This window comes from Juglans microcarpa x Juglans regia, chromosome 6D (genome assembly GCF_004785595.1).
Source record: "Juglans microcarpa x Juglans regia isolate MS1-56 chromosome 6D, Jm3101_v1.0, whole genome shotgun sequence".
Classification (NCBI taxonomy): domain Eukaryota; kingdom Viridiplantae; phylum Streptophyta; class Magnoliopsida; order Fagales; family Juglandaceae; genus Juglans; species Juglans microcarpa x Juglans regia.
Window position 1 is genome coordinate 19,685,038 of NC_054604.1, and position 10,387 is coordinate 19,695,424.

At 40.6% G+C, this 10,387-nt stretch overlaps 1 non-coding gene across 1 annotated transcript; it reads right to left on the minus strand.

Moving 5' to 3' along the window:
* Nucleotides 1-9,535: 9,535 nt before the first annotated feature.
* LOC121236238 lies at nucleotides 9,536-9,642 on the minus strand. The gene has a single exon (XR_005934679.1). It is a non-coding gene; the product is annotated as a small nucleolar RNA R71 (small nucleolar RNA).
* Nucleotides 9,643-10,387: the final 745 nt, after the last annotated feature.

Below are 10,387 nucleotides of genomic sequence, written 5' to 3' on the forward strand. Positions count from 1 at the left end.
TGGCTCACGGTGGGAAACAATTCCCCTATTTCAGTGGTATAAAACAGAGGTGGCTTTCGTGGGTTCACTACTGGGTCACGGTGGTGGCGTATGGCAGTGTTGTGGAGGAGGATGCAGCGGCTTGACCTCCTTGGGAAGCTGCAATTTCCATACGATGGTTGGGTAAAACCGTGAGGATGCAGGCTGGTTGCGTGGTGCACGGTGGGGCTTTGGCTGTGCGTGGGTGCTGCCCGCCGTTGTTGATGGTTGAGGTTTCACGTGGAGATGGAGGCTAGGCAGTGGGCTATCACACGACCGTGGTCTTGAGTGGATGAAAATCGAGCTGCGGTGGATTTTTTGGGTCACGACAATGGAGTACAACACGATGGGGGGTTGTGCTGTGGCTGGCGGCAGCAACAATTATGGGCAGTTTCTCCATGCAGTAGAGGAATAAAAGCATGTATATATAAAACAAAGAATAAAAAGCTAGTAATGAGGGAAAGAGAGACGTACGTGCATGGACTTTGGGAGTGGAAATCATGCGTGGTGTTAAAAAAAAAACTGACGATGGTTCATACGGTTTGGGTTTTGAGGTGATCGGATAGGGCACATTTCAAGTATTGGGTCATGACCTTGTTAATGCAAAAATAATAAATAGATTTTTCCTGAGTTTTGGGTCTCGAATTAAGCTCTAAAATACTCTTACTCTTCCCACAAAATTTTCAGCCTTCCACCTAATCCAAAAATATTTAAAGCTTTTCACTTAATAAGCATGCCCAATAAATGTTCGATATCCGTCAAAATAAAAAAAAAAAAATTGGACCCAGGTGTTACATACCCACACTTACCCGTTGACGTCGCAGGATAGGGTAAGTTTGGGTGAGGCTGGTGCTAATTCCATACTTTGTCATGATGGAGGTCGGGATAAGTTTTTTAGGTAGACTCGGGGCTAGACATGCTCTCCATCAGAGGGATAAAGTGGCCTTTGGTTCATGCCGCCGTTTTGGCCCTGCACTCCTCTGCGAGAGAGATAGAGCAACCTTGGGCATTAGACTCGTTCCTTTCACCTCGTGGGGAGGTAAGTTGCTGATGGAGATTATGTTGATGAAGATTACGTTGATGGAGATTTCATTAGTGGAGATTTCGTTGATGTAGATTTTGTTAGTGCTGATTTCGTTATGTCCCTAAAATTTGATATCAAAATAAACACTTCTCTTATTAGGATCTGTAGAGTCTGCACAAAAGCATGAATTTACAATAATCAAACTAGCTTAGCAATAGAATTTTCACTGGTGTTTAGTATTCTAGGGGTGTAAAAACTTGTTTCCTTGGGAGTCTTAGAGCCGACAGGAGCCCGGGCAATTTGTGGCGGTGACCACGTAAGGGTCTTCCTATCGAGGACCTAGCTTTCCCTCATCTCGCGTTGTTGTCACTATTTCTTTGAGCACAAGGTCTTCGACTTTCAATGTTCTTGTACGTACTCGCTTGTTGAAACACAGCTCGATGCTACTTTTGTTGGCGTCGGTTCTTATCTCTGCCTCAACCTAACTTCTTCCATGAAGTCAAGTTGTTCTTCCAGTTGCCTGTCATTGGAGTCTTGCTCAAAATGCTGCACTCTGTAGGTGGGGATCCCGATCTCTATTGGCGGCATCACCTCATGGTCGTAAGTGAGGGTGAAAGGAGTTTCCCACGTCAGTGTCTTCACTATGACCCAGTAGGGCCACAAGACAACAGGAAGTTCTTCTGCCTACGCCCCCTTCCTATAGTCAAATCGTTTCTTGAGCATTCCTATCAATGTTTTGCTGATCGCCTCCACTTGCCCGTTAGACTGGGGGTGTCCCAGGGGTGAGTACTAGAATTCAATCCCTAATTCTCGGCACCAATTACGGTAGTGATGGGAATTAAATTATCTCCCATTGTCCAATAGATAGTGTGCAGGATGCCAAACCTGAAAACCACCATCTTCCGTAGGAACAATGTGATGTTGTTCACCATGATGGTTGCTAGGGCCTCAGCCTTGACTCACTTGGTGAAGTAGTCCACAGCTACTACGAGAAACTTTACTCCTCCTTTGCCAGGGGGAGTGGGCCAACCAGGTCAATTTCCCACTGGGTGAAAGGCCAAGGTGAAGTGATCGACGTCAATTCTTTTGGCTAGCAGTGGGGCAATTTAGTGTATTCTTGGAACTTTTGGCATTTCCATGCATACTCTTCGGCATCTCGCAGGGCCTAGGGCAAGTATTACCCCGCCCTCAATACCATTCCGGCTAGCACCTTCCCTCCCGAGTGAATGCGACAGATCCCCTCATGTATTCTACGAACACGTACTACGCTTCTTCAGGGGAGATGCATCTCAAGAAAGGCATCGAGTATGCCAACACGTTCCTTGATCCCTATGGCGGGTACTTCAATGGTTTGGATCACCATCTGCTCTAGCAGGGTGAGTCTTCTTGTTCGGATGTCGCACACACCAGCTTATCCGCTTTCTAATTTTCTGCCCTTGGCACCTGCTAAATCTGGAAGTACTTGAAATGGGGGCGCTTAGCTTCTACTAGTTCCAAGTATTTTTTCCATTTTTCACTCTTTACTACAATCTCCCCTCGCACTTGATTGAGCACCACCTGAGAGTAGGCTGGTAGTTCAATTTAGGCGGCATTGAGAGACCCGGCTACTGCCAGCCCCTAAAGCAATGCTTCATATGCCGCTTCATTGTTCGTGGTTTTTAACGCCAACTTGATGGCATAATTGCACTGCTTTCCTTTAGCTGTACTGATATGGTATCCCATTCCCACTCCCCCTTCAGTGAGGCAAGCTGAGCTATCCATGAAAAATTGCTAAGGCTTCATGGGAGGTGAAAGATTGCTCTCTGCAGGGAAACCAGTAAACTCAACAATGAAGCCTTCCAGCATTTATCCCTTGATGCTGTTCCGCGCTACATAGTCAATGTTAAATCTGCTCAGCTCTACTGCCCAATTAGTGAGCCGTCCTGAGGCGTTTGGTCATTGCAAGATCTTTTTCATGGGGACTTCTGTGAGGACCCTTACTAGGTGAGGTTGGAAATACAGGCACAACTTGCGCATCGTTACTACCAGTGCAAAGGCCAGTTGCTCTATGTGGGGGTATCTAGTTTCGACCCTACGCTATACTCGGCTGGTGTACTAGGCATGCCTCTGGATTCCATCCTCTTCGCATACTAATACTGAATAGACTACATGGGGGGGAAATGCCAGATAGAGGGCTAACGTCTCCCCACACTGGGGTTGGCTAAGGAGCAGGGGGCTCGTGAGGTATGAGAGTCTCGAACACCAAGTTGCTCTTGTCATCCCATACCTGTGCCTTTTGCAAAACCTTGAAGAAAGGGTGAGTCTAATAACTTAATAACAACAAACAAATACTAGTGTATAAACATGAGCCAGTTACATAATACATAAACAAACAATTCTAAAAAAATGACAGTAGTATTTGTATTTTCATAAGACTTTCATTATAATAATAATACTATAGTCAAAACATCTTAGGCATAAGCATAGCTGAAACAATAATAGAAACAGAAATGGAGACCATCTTTACCCCATTGCAGAGTTGTGCATATCTACAGTTAGCTAGGCAGAATATAAATTACTTTGTCACCAAAGTGAGTGCACTCAAAACAGAAACATTTTACCCCCATGGCAGGGTTATGCATATCTATGGATAGCCAAACATAACTTAAATCATTGTTTCACCAAAGTGATTACATTCAAACTAGAGGCTTTGTCTACCCTCGTATCAAGGTTGTGCATTCTAGAGATAGCCAAGTAGAACATAAATCACTTTGTCACCAAAGTAATTGCACTTAGAACAAAGGCCCCAATCTTACACCCGTGTTGAGGTCAGAATAGAGGCCACCATTTTACATTTGTGGCAAGGTCAGAACAAAGGTCACACTATATACACGTGGCAAGGCCAAAATAAAGGCCACATTATATACCCATGGTGAGGCCGAAGCAGAGGTCACTATTATAACCCATAGCAGGGCCCATAAACAAAGCAAAACAAAATCTTATGTGTTAGGATTTTCAAATACAATGCAATAACATAATAGTATATTGAATATATAATATCATATAATAAGATAAAAGAGAAATGGGCATTGGTGCAGAAGAAGACGTTTGAGGGGGCAGGAGAAGGAAAAGAAAATGTGTTCTTTGGTTTTTATCATTATGACATCGTTTTGATCACTTCTATTTTTCTTCATGAGCTTGGCTTTGACTTATAAAAGAATCTTGGGCATGGGCCCTATTGGCAAGGTCATTACATTCCTCACACCTCATAAAAATTTCATCCTTAGAATATGCCTGGCTAATTATGGATACTTCCAATGGGCATATAAAGTCAATAATCTTTACATTAATTTCTGTTGCGCACTCAGTTAACCTCACCAAAATGTGTAAAACTAGGATCCAGAAATACATCACCACTGAGTCTAATCCATTTCAGCACCTACAAAAGTTACTCTTACCACACTTTGATACAAATGGACTTCTAGTCTACAAAATCCATACACACTCACTTGTACTCCTAAATAGTCATTTCCATCCTCAACCCCAATCCATACAGGGGTCATGTTTACTCCTACGGCAAGGTTGTGCATATTTGCGGCCGGCCAAGCAGAACATAAATCACTTTAGTGACAAAGTGAGTGCACTCAAAATACAGGCCATGTTTACCCCGTGGCAGGTTTGTGCATTATGCAGATAGCCAAGCAGAATATAAATCACTTTGTCACTAAAATGAGTGCACTCAAAACAAAAGCTATGTTTATCCCCATGGTAGGGTTGTACATTCTCTAGATAGTCAAGCAGAATATAAACCATTGCATCACTAATGTGATTGGATTTAGAACAGAAGCCATGTTTACCACATGGTAGGGTTGTAAATTCTGCGAATAGTCAACTAGAACATAAATCACTATGTCACCAAACTGATTGCACTCAGAATAGAGGCCATGTTTACCCCATGGCAGGGTTGTGCATTCTATGTAAAAACAAGTAGAACATAAATCACTTTGCAACCAAAGTGATTGCACTCATAATAGATTCCACAATTTTATACCCGTGGCAAGGTCAAAATAGAGGTCATCATTTTACACCTATAGCAATATCAAAATAGAGGCCACAATTTTACACCCGTGTCGGGTTAGAATAGAGGCCACATTATATATCCATGGCAATGATAGAACAGAGGCCACTATTATAACTCGTGGTAGGCCTCGTAACCAAAGTATGACATAATCTTGCATCTCAGGGATTTTAGATATATACAATGCAATGACATAATAGTATATTGAACAAAAAATATCATATAATCATTTGAAAGTCTCAGACTTCATGTTTATTCCCATAGCAGGGTTGTGCATTCTACAAATAGGCAAGCAGAACATAAATCACTTTTCCACCAAAGTGATTGCACTCAGAACAGAGGCCACCATTTTACACATGTGGCAAGCTCATAGTAGAGGCTACCATTTTAGACTTGTGGCAGGGTTATAACAGAGGCGACAATTTTATACTCATGGAAGGTCATAACAAAGGCCACATTATATATTCATGGCAAAGCCAAAAGAGAGGCAATTATTATAACCCATGCTAGGGATCATAACCATAGAATTTAAGCCTAGTCCAAGGCCCAAGATCCTTTTATAAAACCAATACCCAACCCACCAGTAGGAAAAAAGAACGGAAACACAAAAATGACGTTGTTTTCGATGAACTCTAAAAACATTTTTTTTTTTTTTTTATCTTCCCTCCAACCCCCTACCTATTTTAGTTCCCCTCATCACCTCACCATGTTGCCCCTCTCCATTCGATGCTGATAGAGGTAATATTTTGTTGATCTCTCTTTGTCTTTCTATTTTTTTCCTCGCTCGGTCTCTCATTCTCTCTCTCTCTTTCTCTCTCTCTCTCTCTCTTATCTCCTAACTTTGCAGCTAGACCAATGCGACAATAGCCCAAGCTTTGCACCTCCATGAGCATGCCGCCATTAGTAAGTCGCGCTCCATCGATATTTCTGTTCCTAGGTTCCTCTCTCCTTGTCCAGTCTCCCTATCTACCTTAGTTGTTCACTACTCCACTACGGCGCCCCATAACCACCGTAGCCCTTCTATCGTGGGCAAGCTCCTCAACCTCCATCTCATTCTCATGCCCTCTTTCTGTCCTAGTCAGTATCTTTCAATCATAATTCTCTGTAATTCATTTTCATCGCCACCCACATCACCCTCCAAACCACGTTGCCACTTGTCCCTACATTATTCAACTCTTGTTTACACTACTACGCCACATGCCATGAGTCTCCCACCCATCTCTTTTCCTTCGTCCCTTTCTATCTTCTTTCGTGTCTCCCTCACTCTCTTTTGGCCTCTCTCTCTAATCTCACTGTTTGTTTTGCAGCCACTGTGTGTCACTGATGCCCAAGCTGCACAACCACCTAGAACGATGCTCAATGAGCCCCACCACATCGTATGGAATGAATAGACTATTTCCATTGCTATGCTCCATATTGCTGCGACCACTGTCGTCCTCCATACGCGCAGGGCAAGTGTCAAGTACCTCTCCGCCTCCTTGATCCATGTCTTTGTTCCTCTCCCTCTTTGTTTAAGCTCTGTCTGTCTTTGTTTCTCTCACTCTCTCTTATCTCCCCATAGTTCATAGATCTCGTGTGTTATCATGACCCTGACATGGATGTTGTCAACGTTTGCAAGCCACCATGACCATATTCAAACTTCATATTCATATTTTATGCTGTATAGAAGCAATATACAAAACTTCTTCATGTCTACACTAGTCATGATAAAAAGTCACATTTCATTACTCAGATACATAGAGTAGTGCATAAAATAATTGAGGTAGTTTTACTCATAAAATATGCAAGTTTCTCAAAATCAACCTTGATTAGCTTTTGGCAAAGTCTAGCATAGGCGCACCGCTAACCTAACTCTTAGAAAGTACTATCACCTTGAACCCTAACCATAGTAGGTATTACAACCTAGTCTAGAAAATCATCGTTAACATATTAGTAACTTATACCAGTACAAAACCAACCTAAGTAACAAAATTCTACAACCTGAACTATAGCTCAAAGTGAGCCATAGACGAAATACTTCATCATGGTGCCTTGGGTTTATAATAACCTAGTGCACATCACCACAACGCACATCACCATTTACAAACATTTTCCCGACACATCAAAACACCGACCCACATGATTATGACCAATCCCCACCTCCGTCCACGACATTATAAACAGTGACCCTCCAAATCAATTATTTTCATCTCAAAAAATAATTTTTAGGGAGATGAAATCGGGTAGAACCAGTCAAAACTGTTTGAACGGACCTTTTTTCTAGACGAACCATTTTTTTTCTCAAAAAACCTTTTGAATGGAATCCTATTAGTTTGCACAGACACGTATTGTTCAAACTATAAGAAATTTTGATTGAACTAATGACTACGGATCTAGACTAATGAGAGGTAACGAGATCTTAAGAGAGCCGAGGAGATTTAGGCGAGGAGACTCAATGGTGATTAGAATTGGCGACATGAGTTAGGCGATGAGCGAGATATTTTAGCTTTTAGGCGAGAAGGCTTGGTGACGAGGCTCTGGGCAGTTAGATTGGACGACCAGTCTGACCGACCAACTTAAAAGACCAACCTATACGACATCATGGGCGACAAGTAGCAAAGGGCCTGAAAGTAATTTTGATCAAGAAAAGGAGAAAGAAATCATAGAAGGAATCCACAAGAAGTCAAAGTTCAGAATATACTAGGAGACAGCTTGGACATGCTTGAAGTTTGGAATATACTAGGAGACAACTTGGACATACTTGAGTGTTTCGATCATAACTTTCTACTCACATATCCGATGGATACGATTCTGGATGGGTTGAAAAACTATCTCAAAGGGCTACAAATTTATATCTAATAAGGATTTCTAAGTTCTGACTCCTAAAGCACATATGAGGCTATCAATATAAGTCCTAGGAGTTAGGCGATTTTTTAGGCGGAAATCATTAAAACGTTAGAGTTTCCTTTCTACCTTATATAAACATATCATTAGCTTGAAATTAAGGGGGCAGTCTGAGTTTTATAGTCCAATATTTCAGAGTTTATTCTTTAAAGCTTCTTTTAAGGAGGCGGATCTGGGGAGTAGAGGCAACAGCAACATGCTTCACCAATCAACTCCAACGAAGAATACTAGTTCTATTATTTTTCTTTTTAGTTTTATTATGAATTAATTTTATTTTCTAGAGCTTTGATGTACTCTAGTATTGAACACACAATTTATATTCCAAGTTATTTTATTCTCAATATTTCCATGATTGAGTGTTTATTCCTTGTTCTTAATGCTTACAATTTTCTAGTTAATTATTGTTTGATCTATTGAATCACAATGAGACTGAGAGGTGATTTGTGATTAGAGCTCTAGGATTAAGTATCATTAGTTGAGAGAAAGTAGAGATACTTTACCGCTATTAGTGTGATTTTCAAGAAAAATCTAAAAAACTTAATGAGTTTCTAATTAGTTAAATTCACATAAAGATATATAGTTATTAATTGGAGATATTTTTAGCATTGTTCGAGATAAAATATTAAATAGTTAAGGGATTTTTATCATCAATTTGGGATAATTGGAATTCTATAATAAGGAAAAATAAATTGTATGGGATTTGCTAGGTGGAATCAAATGCTCTAGATCTATTCTTATTATCTTTAAAAATCTAAATTTTAATGCTCTTTTCTTCAATTTAATTTAGATAGTCTATTCTTTAAATTTTGGTTTTCCAAATAGTAATCAATTTTGTAAATTTCTGTATTCAATGGTATAATTAATCTATGTGGGTTCGACATCCGTTTTCTTTAAAACACTTTACTTCTTGTTATAATTCTGTTCAATTGCAGATATTGTCGAGGATTAATTATTTGTTATTGATATTGATACTAGCTAGATTTCTACTTCTTTGGATTTTTTTTTTAAAATTGGTTTAAATTAGATCTCAGTTTGTTTTCTCTTTTCATGGATTAGAAGTGCATGCCCCGATCTAAATCATTAAAGCATACACTTTTCGATCCCGAGATTGAAAGCACCTTACATCGGATTAATAAAGAGGAAAAGAAAGAGGTAGCCTCATCTAAATTTAATATGGCTGACCAGAAGCACAAGGCGTTAAGAGACAATGATATGCCCTCTTCCAACAGGCCGACATCTAGTATAAGGTGGCCAGCTATACAAGCCAATAACTTTGAGATCAAGCTGGCCATCATTCAAATGATTCAACAAACTATCCAGTTTGGGGGGTTGTCACAAGAGGATTCTAATGTTCATATTGCAAATTTCTGAGAAATTTGTGATACTTTTAAACACAATGGAGTGACAGATGATGCGATTCAATTGAGACTTTTTCCTTTCTCAGGGAAAAAGCAAAAGCTTGGTTGAACTCTTTGCTGCCCGGCATCATCACCACTTGGGAAGAGTTGGCTCAAAAATTCTTAGTAAAATATTTCCATCTGGCCAAGACAGCGGAGTTAAGGAACGATATTACAACCTTCACCCAAATTGAGGGTGAATCATTATATGAGGCATGGGAGACATACAAGGATTTATTGCACAAGTGTCCACATCACGACCTCCTAGTCTGGCTTCAAGTACAGACATTTTACAATGGTTTGGGACCAACAAATCGATCTATGGTTGATGCAGCCATGGGAGGAACATTAATCAGTAAGACCCATGAAGCCGCATATGAACATCTGGAAGAATTGACATCCAACAACTATCAATAGTCTACGAATAGAGCAATGCCAGGAAAGATGGCTAGAGTTTTTGAACTTGATTCTATTACCACATTGGCGGCGCAAATGGCAAATCTATCACAACAACTAGGTATGATGAACATTAATACTACTCAGACTAATGTTGTTTGTGATCATTGCACAACAAATCATTCAAGTGTAGACTGCCGAGTGGGGAATCCTTTTACCCAACCGAGTTATGAACAAGCCCATTACATGTCCAATTTCCAACGTCAAAACAATCCTTATTCAAACACGTTCAATCCCGGATGGAGAAATCACCCTAACTTTTCATGAAGTAATAACCAAGTGCCGGCTAGACCACCTCAACAGTTTCCACAGTAAGAGAAGAAACCGACACTTGGGAATATGATTATGCAGTACATGCAAAAGACTGATATGGTGATCCAAAACAACTCGGCTTCAATCCACAATCTTGAGGAGCAAATCGGTCAGCTCTCAAACATGCTTGTTGAGAGGAGAGCAGGGACTTTACTAAGTAACACTATGACCAATTCGAAGGAACATGTCAAGGCCATAACATTGAGAAGTGGGCGGACATATGACCAGCCACAAACAGAA